Source organism: Ostrinia furnacalis, unplaced genomic scaffold (genome assembly GCF_004193835.3).
Source record: "Ostrinia furnacalis isolate ACB-3 unplaced genomic scaffold, ASM419383v2 OfSCF2491, whole genome shotgun sequence".
Taxonomy (NCBI): Eukaryota; Metazoa; Arthropoda; class Insecta; order Lepidoptera; family Crambidae; genus Ostrinia; species Ostrinia furnacalis.
This window is the reverse complement of record NW_021132730.1, coordinates 310,713-329,216: the sequence shown is the minus strand read 5'-3', so window position 1 is coordinate 329,216 and position 18,504 is coordinate 310,713. Positions and strand designations below refer to the sequence as shown.

General features: G+C 38.4%; 1 protein-coding gene across 1 annotated transcript in view; it reads left to right on the top strand.

Moving 5' to 3' along the window:
• Nucleotides 1-18,504, top strand: part of Hs6st (heparan sulfate 6-O-sulfotransferase) — a 72,538-nt gene that overhangs the window by 35,027 nt on the left and 19,007 nt on the right. The window lies entirely within an intron of this gene.

Below are 18,504 nucleotides of genomic sequence, written 5' to 3'. Positions count from 1 at the left end.
CTTAGTTGAGAAGTAATTCAGGGATAGAGGGAATATCAGTATTCACAAAAAAAACTATAGAAGAATGTTCATACCCATTGCCACTTATTTGGTACAAGCTTTTTTTAGTTTGGGACTGGATGTCGCAGTTTAGATTGATATTTGTACTCATAAAACACTAATATAACTATGTACACAGTTACCTTGAACAACACAATAGTTTCACGTAAACAACGACCGACGCTGACGCTGCGTAGGTAACTTCAGTCTCCCGAGGTTCCCAGCGCGAACTTAATTAATTTGTGTAATAGGTATAGGCTCTAACTTTTTCTCGTAATAATTTCCACGCGAATATTGCTTGACATGGCCTCAATAGAGTACCTATTTTGGACACATTTTATTAATGGCCATAATAACAATAGAATGACAGACATTAATTTTCATTAGTACCAAGAGCTCTCAAAACAAAGCCATAACGACTGGATATAATTCATAATATCGCGGGACTTATGAGCAATTATTATCATGCTGCCATACACAATGCAATGATCCCCGACATGCCTACAGTTCATTATTGTCCCAATATTCCCAACATTTGGCGAGTGGCAAACTCATCCCAGACTATTACAGTTATTTATATCACTAACAAATCTCACTGCGACAGTAATAATGCTCTACTAAAGCTAGGATAGACTAAACAACTATTATTCCGTGCAATGCTAACATTCAACACTTTGCGGTCATTAATAATCCTTCCAAATTGACATATAAATATGAGCTAAAGTTCGTTTCCATGTTTAACTGAAATAGCTTCGTTTGAAAAAGGTTGGTGCTGAAAAAGCAATAAACTATCGTAAAGCGGACTGCGCACCGGAGAGCCGAAACTGGGTTTTGCATAGTTTTAGTTACGGGCCCGGCATGCATTGGCTTAATACGGCGATGTTCTGGAAAGCCTAGTGACACGCGTACAAAAGGATGTGGCGAGTCGACACGTTGCAGTAATGAAACGTGCCCTACCCGCAATTTACACGTTGGATGCCGATTTGTCCTCGATTAGATTTTGGCATTAGATACACCTAGTTAAATTAAACATATGAACTAATTTCAGAGGACGGATTCAGGTGAAGTGCTTGAAACGTGGACAAAACATTCAATGGAAATTCATTCAATAAATTGCAATAATGACGGCAAGCGCTATACTGAATACTTTAATACAGCCTATTTAGGTTAGTCCCTAATGAATCCGATTCGTTTGATTTGGTGTTGAGCCCATTTAGTTAACTAGTTAAATGAAGCGAGATATGAGGTTGCGGGAACGGATTGAGGAGCTGCGTGACACGCGGACAAAGGGATTCCACGGGTCGACAAGTTTCATGCAATAATGAATACTTGTTGCGGCCCTGTTCAGGTCTATGCGGTAGATTATGACATGTTTCTATACAAAGTTCGAATCGAATCCATTTATAATTCACCTACTTACTTGGTTTGATTTTTCCCAATATTCAAAAGCTAATAAAAAACTTTGTCGTTTCGGCCAAAAACATGATAAAGGACCTGTTGCTCACAGTTTCAAGTCTAATTTAAATTGAGAAGTGTAATGTCTTATGATGCAATATTAGATCATATTAAGTAGGTACCAGACGAAAATAGATTTAATAGAGTTTGATGTTCCATCATTGTTACTAAATGCACTTATTATTCTGTGCTAAATGTACCTATTTCAAAATCACTGGGATACCTAACAGGGATACCTACATTCCAGTAACCAGTTTCATTGACAAAGAGCAACCGCCCGAATCAGATAACCTTTTCCGATTGATCGAAACGGTCGCAAGATCAACGACAAATAAATCGAATCGATGTAAACGCCACATTAAGGTTCACGATCCGTTTCACGCTTATCTGACATTCACTTAACATTGTTAAAAAAAATATTTATGTAAAACTTACAAGATTGTTTTGATGCTTGAAATTAGAAGGGTTCTTGATCATGACAACCCCATTTTGTGCCATAATAAGATATTTTTTCCACGGCAAACACTGTTCGTGAGGCTTGTTCAACGAGCAGAAAATTAAAAATTTACAAGCAACCCCAGGGAATTTTGTTTTCGTGGATATTTCGTTCAGGCTATTAACTTTGGGGGTTAAACAAAGTTAATGGATAGCAGTAAATAATAGCTATCGGGATACCTCATTTCGGTAGTTAATGATTTTCATTATTGTATCCCCGTTTATTTTGGCGCGGTATCAATTACTTAGAAAGTAATTAAAACTGTTACACATTGCAGGTTATTTTATTCGTGAAGTTTTAATGGAAAAGGCCGCGCTAGTGTTAGTTTTTATTTCAAAAGTTTATAGTAAGTATTTTTCAGACCGCGCCAGTGCAATAAATTAGAGGGGAAGTGAGTGTACACGTGAGCGCAGAAGTATTACATAATATAACATTTTTCTTACCACGTACCTGAACAAAGAGAAATTCAAAGCTTTATTTTATAAAGTAATTTATTGCGTCTCCGTTAGCCTTGGCTGGGTTTGTAGTTCAATATCGAATTCCGCGAGCTTAGAAACGCTATAATTTGTGTATCGAATAGCCGTCGTGGAGTTCTCTTGCATGTGAAAAGGCCACATCGCAGGAACTAATCTGTAACCTTGACCGTTAGTCGCTGGGGAAAATGGGAAAATAAAGTTTCCGCGTGGCCGGTCGCTGATTATGACGATTCACTCGAAACTTCGTGAGCTTCAGCAGTTATGTAAATACTCCTGGAAATTACGGCCCATACACCGCCCGTTGCATTCAAGTCCGACGCCGCTCGTTCAAATAAATAATCGTTATTACACTCCTTACTTGTTCCGACGTGGTATTCAATTAGCGCACATTCATGCACAAAACATGCTTTTACGAGAAATATTGTTCATAAAAAACCGTTTTGTGAACATGTATCATTTTATAAAACACTGATCACGTCCACGTATTTATTTATGTTATAGTTCCGAATGGGCGAAAAATCCATAAAACGGACTGGCGTATTGTTATTTTTATTATAGTTCTGATAAATAAGGTTCGAAATCGTAATAATGGGCCTTTATCGAGCGAGTTGAACCTGTTCCAAAGCATAACGTTTGTTTTAATATATCACAATCACATCATTAAATGCTTAAAATTAATGAGTCACAGTTTATTTTGGTAGTAAAATGGACGCAACTTACGTAACTTTAAAGGTTATCGCAATCTTTACCACATTTTGCTGTAAGCGTGGTGTTCGCGTTCGTTACTGGTTCAAAGTAGGTAGGTACCATCGAAACAGAAGAACAAGTGTGTAATTTTAAAAGCGCTCACCTTCGCCTATCAAAATGCCGGTCGCATCTGCGTCGCCGACGTTTTTTCCATCTTATTCGGCAAGTTAACACGTTGGGAGGACGTCGAAAAAACTTGAGATCCAAGACGCTCTCGACCGTCTCCGAACTGCATAATGTCTATGTTTATTTAACACGCGTTTGCGCAAAGTTTTACAGCTTTATTCTGTGCCAAGCCAGCAAAGTTTTTTGTGACGATGCAGAAATTAGATTGTTCTAAAAGTCGATGTAATTAGATAGTACTGAAAATTTTAAAATCGATCACTAAGTTAGCTGTTAAATAAAGAAGTTTTGAAAACGTTTTGCATTAATAACATTGAACATCCTGATGTTAGCTGTTTGTAGTAGCAAGAAATTGTAATATCAAACCTGAACAGATATGACATCTTAATTGTTATTTTGACACCACTGGCAGTCTAACCTACAGCTGGCAAAGCATTCAATATTTCTCCATTTGGTATCTAAACTTCTGTTTGTTTACGGATGTCAGTCTCAGGCAGTTCGTTCGACTGTCGATTATTACTTTCTTTTCAAAGCACAACCCTACATAACAGAATAGAATACACACAATAACAAAAGAATATGTTAGCATACTGTCAAATGAACCACGGACGCGCCCAAAGTTACAGCGGTGAACGCGAGTCATTACCGTTGAACCGTGCCCGATCATTGCGCGCAATCAACACAACAATAAACAAATTTGGTATCATTAATGCTTACATTCCGTACCTATAGCACGAACTTGTTAATGAATTCATTATGCCCAGGAAACGAGTCCGCGGGTCAAAGCTCAGAATGGTCAAACAGTTTATTACCGCGAGAAAAGTACCTAGGTGCTAGGAAATAGAGAGCTACGGCTAGAGATAGTTTTATTTACTTCTTTAGTATTTTGAAAATCTATCCTTGCTGAGGCAATACTTAACAATCATCTTATTTTTTAATAAAACTCTATTAAAGTTCACTTCGTAAATCGATTGACGTCGTAAACTAGCCCTTTGTTTGCTTATATTGCAATGGGAAGTAAGTAATTTAAAAAATGTGTTTTGAATTTTAATAGAGCAATTTGAATTATTCATTTCATCGCTTCCCAACCGACGAAATAGTTAAATTTTAAAGTATTCATACTATTTCATACGATAAAGACTCGTCTCTCGTCGCTATAACATCTCTACATGTTTTAAAATCTGTCTGGCCGTTTAGTTGAGCTATAGGTCAGGAAGGAAGCAACTCGAAAAACATTTCTTTCAACAGGCAGTGGGATAAAAGGATGAGTGGGATGGGTCCGATAATAGAGTTGTCTGTTCTCACTCGGGCATTGTGGTTACATAACTGAAATCTGTCCTATTGTGTTGGAGACAGCCAGTCACGCAATGTTATACTTAGAACGCTTCCCGCCGACTGATGAACAATTAACTTCATTTCAAAACATAATTTTCCTCAAAAACAGCCCTAAAGTCAACAGCATAAGTTTCGACAATATTTATACAGCTAGGGAACTTGATGAACAGTAATTATACTGATGTAGCTAACACGAAAATGTCCTTTATAAAAATTGTCGCCAACAAAGTTTGATACTAATAATAAAATAGAAGAAAAATGAATACATACTTTTAAAAATTTAGACTTAATTAAATTTCCTGTGAATCAAATATCCCTGGATATTGTATGACTACGAATTCTTCTCATAATTGAATGTTATTGCGACGAGAGACAATTACTTCTGACTCAAGTCTGTAAGCTTCTTACAAAGGCTGGATAATTAAGAGAACTTCCACAGTATCTACATATTTAACCGAACAAATAACGGTTAAATAACTACCTACTATCAATATTCAATTAGTTGTTGATTAGAAGGTGAGTATTAATTAGCACTCGGTTGATGTGTGCTATTGAACATCGAAACTTCAAAGCGACGAACTCGATAGTTCGATACTCAATAGAAATGTTCTCGATCTGTTATTATTTTGTAAGCGCGTTTGATGTAACATGGTAAACAGCGCATTAGTATGGTATCAAACATATTATATTAGTTAGAGACACCAAATTAGTTCGAAGGTTTGTTGATAATGGATGGATTGAACCTGTTCTTGTTCTATCTACAATGAGAATTGACGATGAAATGTGATATACCTACTTTTCGTAAGGATCAATGCACCAACCTCCATAAGATAGATTTATGTAGGGTGTAAGATTTTAAACTTTCGCGTTCCATTATAAACTTCGCGTTAAGACCCGTGTCTTACTATTTTATGTAGGGTGGTTGGAGTGGTTGATTTATGATTATGATACCTACTTGTCTTTGAAATGATACTTTTGCGCTACCTACACGAATGCGCCTTTCATTTTTTCACTGTGCAGATTCTACTAATTCATCCCGAATATGGCGAGCATATTTTATATCACATAAAACCCAAACAGCACTAACGTCTTTTTCTACAAAAACCTGTCCACTGCCTATATTCGCTAACAATGTTGTGTCTAGCGACGGATCTTGTTATGTACAGTCGCGGAATGAAAAGGTTCGTCACCTTAATGTCGGTTTTCGCTTGCACTAGGTACTGTAAGAATCAAACCTGCCAACATAACCGTGCAAGAAACATTGCTGGTAACATTTAAATAAATATGACGTTTGCTAACGAATAAGGTTTTGCTTGTTTATTTTTCTATCCCATCAGCGCAATGTTACAAAATGTAGTTTTTTTTTATTTAATAGATAATGGCAGGTTGAACCAACAAGAAGGTTTTAGTTTATCAATCATAATAATCTTCTTGACAAGTTAAATCGTCAAACAACTTTGATCTGAATAATTTTGAACTTTACTGACGAACAGTTAAAGATTATTTTCTCTTACTCGAGATTATTCTGTAACATAGTTTCAAAAGGTAATATGTGCTCGCGATTCGTTGAAGGAATCAATTTGAAAACTGACGAACCTTTTCATTCCGTGACTGTACCTAATACCTATGTTTGTGGAAGATCTGTATCTAAGCTCGTTTTACTCGACGAATTCAATCTCGAATCGCAAATCCAGTCGGGTGGCATTTGTTTTGAATCAATGGCATCGGATACTCGAGTATTTTACAGTTTTATTAGTCCTTCGATTTCGCGTCAGATCGGGCGGGGAGGAGATTGCAATGGATCTATTATTTTATTGACAGTAGCAAAGTCCGAAGTTCGTTGTTTGTTTGTTCGTATAGAGCTTGTGCTATTACATCCAACATAGTCTACAACTACGTAACTTTAAATTTAAATGTTTTAAGCATACATGAAAATTAAGAATAAGTGCTAAGTCGAGTTGGAATTAGGCCTGCTCCCTGAAGACTACAGAGACACGTTAAGAGCCACGTTCCAAAAACGTTAAGTCCCCATGGATAAAAAGACCTGCTGCTAATGGCCATATAATTGAGTACGAACGCATTACAAAGATGTTGGCCGTTTTTAGCATCAGATGAAATATGTGGTTCCTTTCAGCCAGGCAGTGCATTAGACGAGTGCTGACGGCGCGTAGCTCGAAATAGCCGCACACATTCACCTCGGTATTTTTGTCCTGCTCCATCGACAGGTATGCGTAACGTAACGCACCCGATCCAGACAATGACTTGAAATTTCCACGCTTTTTAGCGCCGGGCTATTTATGCGTCCACTAATTTGCTTGTACCGCCGTGAGCTCTGTAACACAGGAGGTTAACTTACTACAACTCATTTAGTACTTTTATTGGCTCTCATAAAACTGTAAGTAGCCGCCGGTACAGACATAACTTTATGTCAACGATAACGACGTAATTTATTGGCGCTTGATAGCAAAGTTTTACAACGGGAAGCAATTTCACTCGTTTATTTTTCGCCGGCACAGTTCCTATTTTGCGGGATGTTTGTTCAAGGGGCGAACGGCTGATCTCGACAAGGGAGCCTGAGCGGTAGACGGTAACAGTCGGACAAGTTGTAGGGATTATCCGGATAATGCCGCAGCATTTCATCGTGATACATCTTATCGACGCCCGAGAGAGCCTTTGCTCTTAATATTCCGTCTATATACGCTCACCGAGCTGCTGTAGAGAGATAAGTGTACATGGTAGGAGCACGATGTTAGTTAGATTATGATGACCACGACGTACAAAGATCTATTCTTTTGTTTTGCAATTGATAGCTTAACAAGTAAACTAAGATAATTATACCTACTCAACTTTACTGGTACAATATTCATTTAGCAGGTAAATATTAAAATAACATGTCCATTGTCCATACTAGGTAATATTGAATGTGATACGGACGTTTGCATAAAATAAAACTAAACAAAGACCATAAGGTCGGCGAATACCCGTTTGTATGCATTTGCCCACGAACATAAATCACCGTGGTGGTTGTAGTCAACTGAATAAACCGTCCGAGGATTTCCATGTTGGGTGCCGTCCAAACCGTCGCTGTAACATGACGAAAACAACTTATATGGTGGCACTTCACAGATGTGCACCGTTAGCTGTTCCACTGGAAATTTCACGGAGCCCACACGGAAAACAACCTCACAACATAAACAGACTTGTTTAGTGGCGAGGTATTATGAACTAGGAATGGAAAGTACTTTAACCCTAGATACAGGGTTCATTTATTAATACATATTTTGTACAAACTTCTTTGTAAACAGGCTAGAAAAAAAGAAAATTTACACGTGCTCCCAAAAGCTCGCAAGGCTTTTGTTTTTTAACAGGCGAATAACATTATCATGTCTACCGCGCTTGTGCAAGTTTTGATTCATGTAAATATTTACACGAGTTAGCGACAACATGTCTTTACTTTTAAAACCAAGTAAGTTTACAAACGTAGCTTATACCTACAACTCTTATTGTGTCTACCTTAATTTCCAAAGCATTCATACTTTATTTCAACGAAAAACGTCCGTTTGACCTGTATTCATATTCACTAAACCAATAAAAATACTGGTTGAAAAAGTCAGGTGTTTCGGGGCAAATATGAAATGAGAGTACAATAGAAAATGTTTCCATATTCTTTGTATTCAATTTACATCTCCACTGGCCATCCCTAACCCGTGCCCGTGTGTATGCGAACTAGAATTTTGTTTCCACGCCGCCTCTCAATATGCTCTATTGTTGCCCTTATGCGAGTATTGTTCTTATTTCGGTGTGTTGCAATGTTTGCGTTCCCATATTCGCGTATTGGTGAACGCTTTTCAGTCATTTACACAGCTCTGCCGACTATCTGCTGAATACTGCCACTGCGTTTATTGAGAGTGCCTCCACCTAAAAGCACTTAGTGGATTGACACTGTTCCTTTGTTTCGAAAAAGATTTGAAGTGCTTCGTTACGAAATTAATGGTGGTATTTTTCGCGTCTCTGTTTTCAGGCTCGCGATAAAGATTTCTTCAAGGCAATATGGGCCTAACCGCTCCATAGTAAAGTAATGCATGCCTGATTCTGTTTTAAGTACCTACTTGTGCTAGTCGTGTATAGGTAAAATTTTATATGTAGAAGTTATTTGAACCCTTTTCATAAGAGTGAAGTCAAGCACAGCAAGCCGATTCGCAATAAAAATAAATTGTTCCGTTATAAAGCCGAGCTTATAGCGAAAATAAACACGAGCAATAAATTGCGGTGCATTGTAAAATCGACGTGCGGTCTAGTGTAAATGCTTAAAATAATTGGAGTTGGAATTTGTGGGATGTCAGTCATACCGACGTTGGAGGCCTGTGTGCTCGACATTCGGCGGGATTATCCGAATTATGCCCGTCTGCTACCTAACGACTTGCCCGGACTTAACAGTCGCATAACTTTTCTAGTATTTGGTAGCTTATTAGTGCCTTCATTACGGTGGAAATGTATAGTGCCTTTCCAACTTGGCAGAGATAAAACTACGATCTGAAAAAGAGGTACCTACTCCGTAAGAAATCTTGTTTGCATGTTTTCAGTCTGAATTATGTGAGCTCCATAAAAAACTCTGTATTGTGAGCCTGCCCGGTGTCCATGACCATAGTTAGGTAGAGAACGCATGCATTACTCGAATGTACTAGCTAATGACATAGTTACTAACTTCCGTCCGCCCGCCGTATATAGAATTAATGACACAAATTAAAATAATAATGCTATTCAACGTGTCACAGTCATAGTGGTTCAAAATAAATAGCTTTAACACAGCTTAAGACAGACGTTAAATTATTTGGCCATCAGTCCGTAAAATTAATCTCAGTGGTTGGTAAAGCCGGCGGAATTTTGGTCTTACAAACATTCCCACTAAACCAGAGCTGTCATGATTTAATCCGTTAATTGCGATTTAAACAATAATTTGTACCGCCTACGTTTCTCTAGGTGATGAAATGTATGAATTCATTCAGCACCTGAAACATTTCGGGTAACTTTAAAAATTAATTGATTACAGAAATGTTTTCAATTTTGTTTACAGCCAAAACTGTTTAATATACTAAGTTGCCTGTGGTCATGCTTCCACTATTATATTTTGATGCAAGAAACGTTATCGCGCTAATTCCAAATTTTTACGTCCAACAATCATGCAACGCGAAAGTTTAAAACTGATTAATCGGTCTTCATTCGACATTGTAAGTACTTACTTGCCCGTTTTTCGTTATAATTATCTATTAACACCATTTATTATAAAAATAAAATGTAATTCTTCGAAAATGATTTCGAATTAATTATTATAAAAATCTTTGGACTCGCCCGACTACGTCCAATTTATGGACGACGGGACATCAAGCAAAACAGTTTAGTGTTGGCATCTTTTATAATAGGTGCTAATTCAGAAACAAAAAAGTTCTTTTAGTTGTCGACAGCTTCTAACATAATAAATAGAGTCAATAACTGTCACATATAATAACTGCTGACATATGAAATGATCTTTTCGCCCGGTCTGAAAAGAGCACAAGGCTAAGCGAGCGCCAATGAGGCGGGTCAAGTAGGCATTAATGATGCCCGACCTTAGAGGGACGTAGCACTCTTGAGTGAGGCTTATACACTTCACTCAACTGTCTCGATATTACAGTAATATTGATGACAGAAATAAAAGAACAAGAGAGAAGCAATTTCTTTGGCTTTATTGCTATCGATATCACAAAGAATCAGCGACGCAAATAGGAGATAGTAAAGTTCAAATTCGATTTGTTGGGAGCTTTCGTCACTTTAATACATAAAAAGCGAATTAAAATGGAAACTTAATGGGTTTGGCGATTTAAATATTAATACGACCACGTCCAATTCGTGACAGATTACAGTAAATCCATAAACCTCAAATTAATCATTGCTTTTTAATACATTTTACTGGTGACGCCTCACCGTAATCCGTTATCGTCACACTTTTCTGTACAAATGTGTTTTATTTCGTTCGTTACAAAGTATGGATTATGTGCCTTTCATCCGAAAGGGACAGAGCCGTGACATAGAAGTAATCCTCTCCGCCCGAGGATTATGTAATGAGGATTTTTATTGCGGGAAAAGGGCGAAATAAAGAGCATGTATTTCTGTTCTCATGTCGGCGTTGATACGGCTAGTCGCCGAAATCCGACCTGACCATCGAGTGGGCTTAGCGTGTGATTACATTTCGTGCGCGGAGCGGGGCGTCCACAGATTAGGGATTATTCCAATTTTTTTTATGATAAACTGTACCGAATCGCTAAATAGTATCTATAATTAGGAATACAACTTTTAATTTACCCTAATAAGGCCCGATTTCCACCAAGGCGAAGCGGCGATCAGAAATGTTTTGCACAACTAATCAGATGTCAATCAGATTGAATGAAATTTACAGAATGAAATCTGGTTCTTTATTCAAAACCTTTCTCCGCTCCGCTCTGCCTTGGTGGAAATCGGGCCTAAGCAGGAGGATATGAAATGTTTTAAAAGATTATAAACACCAGTGGCAACCACGGGCCGGAAGACGTAGCGTGGGCAGGCTGGCTGGCTCCTACTAGCTGGACCGACGATCTGGTGAAGGTCGCAGGAAGAACCTGGATACGGGCAACGCAGGACCGGTCGTTATGGAATCCTTGGGGGAGGTCTTTGTCCAGCAGTGGACGTCATTTGGCTGAAACGAACGAAAATTATAATACACATTTTCTGAATCGCGTCTGCGTCTCTTTCCGCTTTTCCTATGCGAGCGTGTTAAAGCTTCACACATCGCCACGGGTTTTCGTTATCTGTAGCTTTTCCGCATCCGGAAATGTCCCACGGTATTTCCGAACGCCTAATGCTTGACCGTTCGAAATGAAAAATCTCCACCTTCCAAATATACCTTTCCGTCCAATATGCGGAATTACAGATTCATGCGAAGTCCGCCGATATTAATTTTGAACTTCAGCCATTTTCGATGGGGAAATTGTATTAAAATGCTATAAATTGTGCCGTTTCTTTCGGACACTAATAAATTACTCGCTGTCTTTTGGCAACAAGAGCCATCATTAAAGTTCTCCTGCATTTTGTCGGGTTTTAGATTCTAAAAAATAAAACTTTTAACTAGTTGGCACAGTTACTGTAATTCTTTACACACTTTATTAGTGAGTTCCGACTTTGGCATGTATCGCCTCATCAATTGCCTTTCAAACGTAATTTGTCTGTGAACCTATTCTTGTAAGCTAAAGTTTTTTTAACTAATCTAGGTTAACCTAAACTACAGTTTGCTGCTAACAGAAACAATAATTAACTTATGTACAGCAAGTGACAAGTTAATATTTTCTTATTGTTAGTAATCAGGCTGCGACATAGTTGCTGTAATTATAGTTTGTAACTTTTCGTTTATAAGTAGTTGGATATCGATTAAATAAATATTTTTTTTCACCAAACGTTGTGTTAATAGCACTAAATGTTCCGTTTGAAAAGAATTTTTGATTTGACACGACTGTCAATAAGCAATAAAGGAAAGTGTACAAATTGCATACAATGTAACATTAAAACGTCGTAACAAACATACAGGTAACATAGGAAATTGTGCTTTGTATATTTCTGTTAAAATTCAAGTTTGTTCATTTACTGGACGTGTTTACGAGTAGGTATAAACAGAAAATAATTTTGTTTTAAGTAATTCAAGTTGAGTGAGGAGATACTTATCTTTTGGAAGGTAGGTGGCGTTAGGGGAGGCGCGGGTCGTCCGCGGAGGATTAGCAGATTATACGCGCTGAGCACATTCACTAAAAGCCCCAACACACTCATCTGTGTAAAAGCAATGACAACATTGCAATAATGTTTAAAAAAATCACTTTCAGTTACGATCTGTGAAGTTTTTCTCTTATTTAGTCGAGTTGGCAACGTCTAATACTTCTTTGTTACAGTTTCGGATTTACCGATTATCACGCACGTGTAAGCATCAATTTCGTAAAAATAAAAAGGCAATAAATAAAAATGCTCAAACACTTTCTATTAAATTGTAACAAGATCACTGAAACAAGTTATACACCTATGTATGTACATTGTAACATATACATTACTATTATGGAAGCAATAAACTTATTGAGTATGTTACGAATTCAATGAAAAAAGACCCAAATGCTTAGCGTGCTAAGTGTGAAGGGGTGCTAACTGCCTACGCCCGAGGAGAGATGTACACAGAGATACGGTTTTTGTGACGCGTCCGCACGCTTTCGCCGAAGTAACCCTTTTGTCGCCGATATTAATCACATTTTGCTAATTAGCTTTTTTGATACATATAAGTAATGTTATTACGCTGTTTGTGAATGAATGAAATAATCAACAGTTGAGTTCCTTTACGTTGTACAGTTGTCGGGTAATCCTATTAAGTGGTTCTGGGTTCTGGTCTCATTAATGTTTATCAAGGCTCTAAAAAGGGCTGCCCTACAAAATAAAACACCCATTTTCAAGACGACATTATCATCACAACACATCTGGTTATCTCTTAATAAAATTTTGATCTTGTTCGTTCATTTTGTTGAAATTATTCGACTACATTTGTGGACGATGTTACTTGTACATACAACAGACAGATCGTTGTCTGTACCTATTACAAGTACTGCAAGTAGGTAAACGAAAGGAATTCGTCCCCGAACAATCTGATCATTTTATTTGGCGAAGCTTGGAATCTCCAATCGTTCCTTATCTGGCTTAATTGATTCTTGGCGTGCTTCGACGGTGATTTAGTCGGGAAGGCATTTTGTCTTTACTAAGAAGATTTATTTCCAATCTCCTAGTCTATAATTGAAAGTGATTTTCATTTGCTGGCATGTAAAGCAGCCCGTTGAGAAATGGATGCAATTGACTTGACAAACCGCACAATTGATCAACATGTTTGTGCGAAAAGGTAAAAAGTTCACGTCAGAATAGAAAAGAAATGGAAAACAAAAGTTACTGGCTTCACAATCCGACACGCGTCCGGAAAAATGGAAAAATAAACAGAGACGCGTGGCCGCCGCCTTTGTTGTAAAACTGTAACTAAACACTTATTTTAGCGCTTCTATCTTTTATTCAGTTGGGCGGAAGCGAGTGCCATTAGTCTGTGTCGCCGCACAAGGCGAGGTGGGCACGCTTGCACAGCGGTAATTATAAAAGCGAGCGTTTTGATGTATGATCGTTGTAAGCAGCAATTTTGCAATGTACGCCGAAGCGATCGATTGATCAAGAAAAACACGATCTTTTCGGCCGGTCTGCACCGGGACTTGCACTGACCTGAATGCCCGAGGACCTTTGCTCGAGAAATTACGAGCAAAAAACCAACTTTTTTATGAATGTCGATCATGCGGGCTGACATTCTGCGGTGACGATCGATCAGTAACGTCATTATGGTTTTTTTGTCCAATAGATAACGATCGGAACCCTCTTAATTTTCCACAACTTGGGGTGGGTTCAGTAGATTGTATTGATTGATAGGGAAGGTGGAATGAGCATCCGGCTCCTATAAACATGCTACACAAAATGCAGGCCAATATTATGTCATTTGATAAACCAGACCTCAGATGACAAGTTTCGATTAATGGTTACCCACCTAAATGTCACGAATAGATTAGAGCTTTTTTGTATAAAAACAGACAAAATTAATGTGGAGCTGTTCAGTGGTGCCGTAATTTAGAGGCCATAATTGTGTCGACGAGTGACCAAACGCCCGCTGCTGGCAAACGTCAGCGCCCATAAACATTTCAAAGAGTACTTTAGAAAGCTCCCATATCGATGTAGCAGTGATGCGTCCCCTAAGCACGTAAATTTATCGATATGTAATGCCTATTTGAATAATTTTATTTAAGCGTTTGCTGTGACATCGTTTCAATGTAATACTTTACTGGTTATTTCATTTTCACTTTCGACAAAAAGACGGCCAGTGATGTGACAAACATTTTATAAATTACTAGCTAACCCGGCGAACTTTGTTCCGCCTTAATGGCAATAAATAAGCAGACTTTTTTTTTTAATTTCGAACGGGACAAAAAGTATCCTATGTCCTTCTCCTGGCTCTAAACTACCTCTCTGACAATTTTCAGCTAAATCGGTTCAGCCGTTCTTGAGTTATAAGTGGAGTAACTAACACGACTTTCTTTTATTTATATAGATAGATTGATCCTTATTAGATGTTTTTTGTTTCTAAATTGCAAAGTAAAAGTGGTTGTGCTTACTCTACTGCAAATGTTTCGGATTCTGACTCTCACTTAATCAAGCGTGTCTAACATTGCTCGTTTCGTCCACACTCTTAGAGTTAATTTGAATTAATTGCGATGCGCTCTCCACGCGATGGCCGAGGGAATAGCGGACATATCTCTGATTCCGTTACCGCCTTTTAAAACTTTAATGCTGAATTACAAATGAGAAAGGGACAGAAGGGCTGATGGTATACATTTTAGTACATTTTCCTGAGATATTTTTCTCATTTTACAGCCATTTTATCGTTGGATGCCTGTTGTCTTGAGTAGGTCTGTTCTGAGAGCTTTTTTTATTGATATTGAAAGAATGGCGGGTATTATTCCTAACAATCTTCAAGATGTAGAGAAGACTATCGTTAAGCTAATATAGATCAGTTGACTGAGTTCATTTTGGGTTTCAGTATGGTTTCAGCGGTCAAGTCAAGCCTCCTGTGGCCTCAAATTTGCATGAAAGTGCATTGGGTCATACCAGTTTGCACTACGTGCCACATGTGTATAAACGGGCGGAACTCGTATGCGTCTCTCCAACGGTTCCTATATTGGACCGATATCGCACGAAACGCTAGAATACGTGTCAGAATATAAAAGTGCTCGGATGATTTACAGCTCAATCTATACTAGCGTGCAATCGTACGGACGTTATTTATTGTGCTAATAAATAAAAGTAGATCAGTACGATATTTGTGTCATTTCATTAGCATGTAAATGTCGATATTGTACATTGTGGAACATTGCAGTAATTTAGTAGTAAAAGTTACACGTAACGTCAACATTCGTATCTGTAAATAATTGCACTACCAACCTGTATTTTCTGAAAGCAAATCTTCTCACACATGTGACTGCATAACATTGTCCGTATCGCTATACGACAATGGCTGCAGCTGATACAGCGTTGGATATAAAATCTGAAATACCAAAACTGCTCTATATTTTAGAACGGTATGCGCCCAAGCTCATCGTCGGCGTTGTCGTATCGGCTAATGTGGAGCTGAATCGTGTTCACAACGAAGTGGCGAATTGCCAATCCCTGCTTGCATCCTGCGGGAGCTGTTATCGCTTGCACAGCGGTTCCCGGGCTACCCCAATGGGTGATAAGCACACAAAAGTGGATTATAAACATCCCCCAACGAGCGAAAAGATCGGTAAAATTAAGCAAAGAAATTGACGGCCGCCTTTCGCTGCGTAGTTTTCGCTGCGTGTGGTTCGCGTACTGGATTACTATGGCAGGAGTCGCAGGGGACTCACGTCACGGAGTATTTGGTCTTGCTATTTTACAAGTAGGTACATAATATATTTATGTCCGCTGCCGGGTAAAATACTTTCTTAGTTTGTGTCCAGATGGTGATGTGTAAAATTTCCGAGTACGTTTATTGTTATCTAAGTACAACAGATGATGAATCCTGTCAAAGCATTTCCATGCCTAGAACTACAATGTAGCACATTCTTCTTGTTGTATTAAAAAACTACGCCCAAAGTTTGTTGTCAGTGCTGCTCGGACAGAACACAAGTTGTACAGCGATGGCTGGTTGATTAAAAAGTTTCCAAAAAGTCGGGCACCGACCCAACAAGTTTGGAAACCGCTGGGGCCTAACACTTTGCTTGCACTAGGAGCTAATGGACAATAACGTTTGTCATCTGCCCCCGCCGCGGCCGATATTACGCCGACCCGGCCTTTATCACTTTCAACTACATTATACGACCCGCTAAAGGTGCCCCCACAAACTGATAAACATTTTGTCCGCGAGCTCTCGAATATGAACGAATGCTCGAGCTTTGCTTGCATTTTACCAACTTATTTGACAGCTGGGCTATAATTCGCAACACTCCGTTAGCTATATTTGTAACGATTAACATATCGTTGAATATTAGATGAAGATAAGAAATGCTACAGTTACGGCGCTTTTATTAATAACTTCTCACTAGGTATCGTACTATTAAAAAAGTATGTGGTAAACTGTTTATCATGTAGGTATTTAATAAGTTATTTAAGAAGCACTATTTAATCTTAAGAACCGCCCCGTTTCCGATTATGTTGCAAAGTATCTTTTTATTGATAGAGAACAAACCATTTCCAGCATTATAGTTGCAGTTCCTAACAGATGTTCGATAGTTCTGTGACAACATCAATTTCACGCGAGTTAAACACGGGCTTTTACAATGAAATAAATTCTATGAAAAGCCTTGTTCATGTGAATGTACGTGCTGAAGACACACCTTTAAAATTAATTTGTTAAAATTAACTCCTACTCTTTGTTTAGAAATACAAACAAATTCGTAAACGTGCTGTTACATTAATTTAACTTTTAATTAAAAGACTTCAAAGAACGCACTCAAGTTGCCGTGTCAAGTTTTCCTTGAATCGCGTATCAAAATAATGACACTTTTGATATTTACTTCGCACAATACCCCTTAATTACCTTTTTGGATACAACCGTATAAATGCCAAAGGTATTATTTTTCCAAAAGATAATGAAGTAGGTAGTCTACAATCCCACGCATATTGGATTTGATCATCGTTATCTATAAATTGGTATCTTCTGCTTTGATATTCAGAACCAGAATAGCCTCACCTATGATGTTAGGTCAATATTTATTTAGACAGTTTGAATAAATTACGTTTCACTGTCCCTGAGCGAAGCGACAATGTCACGGTACAATACTTCCTAAATATACTGATCCATTGGCCATTGACTTGTGGCATTTTGCCAGAATTAAAAAAGTGTATTTTTGCGGATACCCACACATCTTCTGAGTCTCCAGGTAAACATCTAATCGGATAGGACTTAATTTCATCTCACTGTCTTGGAAGTTCAATTTGATAGAGCATGTTTATGCGTAACACATTATGATCAGATTAACTAATAGTTAAAATTAATGAATGCAATTGAACTAATTACTTGCACATGTTCTATGGCTAACTGCCAGTAGGTATCGCGCTTATCTATTCCCGCTGGCTCGATTAAACGCGCATCGGTTTATAAATAAAAACTACAGCGCACCCGCGTCTTGTCTGTCGCCAAGCTGTCTGAAGGTAAACCTCTCGCCTCGGTATCGTCCTTCGACGCCGAGAATATGCAAAAGCTGAGACGCACCCAATCTGGTTTCATTAGCCTCATTTCGTATGCAATCTACGTTATAAACACGAGCAAACGGTCGATTTATATGATATAACGCCGGCGAAGATGCTGTTATAATTATAATAATTTGCATAATAACATCCATTAAACCAAAATCGACTATAGAGCTCGATATCTGTGGAAGCGATTCGCTAGCGAACGGCATTATTCAACATTGCGGGTCGAATCGACGCCAACGCTGTAGTGCCAACACAGAAACGACTATTGTCGGCATTAATCAAGCCCTGATAGAGTCTTTATACCGGTTAATCCGCTCGTGCGGTATATGAATGAAGATTTATCGCGGCATTATGAATTTTCAATCAGGTGTTCAATACAACAGAAGGGTATTATCGAACGAGGGATTAGCTTTGTAAGTCGGGCATGGTCTCCGACGCGACCTATCTGTGTCTTCACGCTTCGCTTCGTTCAGCTTCTGTCTTCGGGTATTTGTTTTC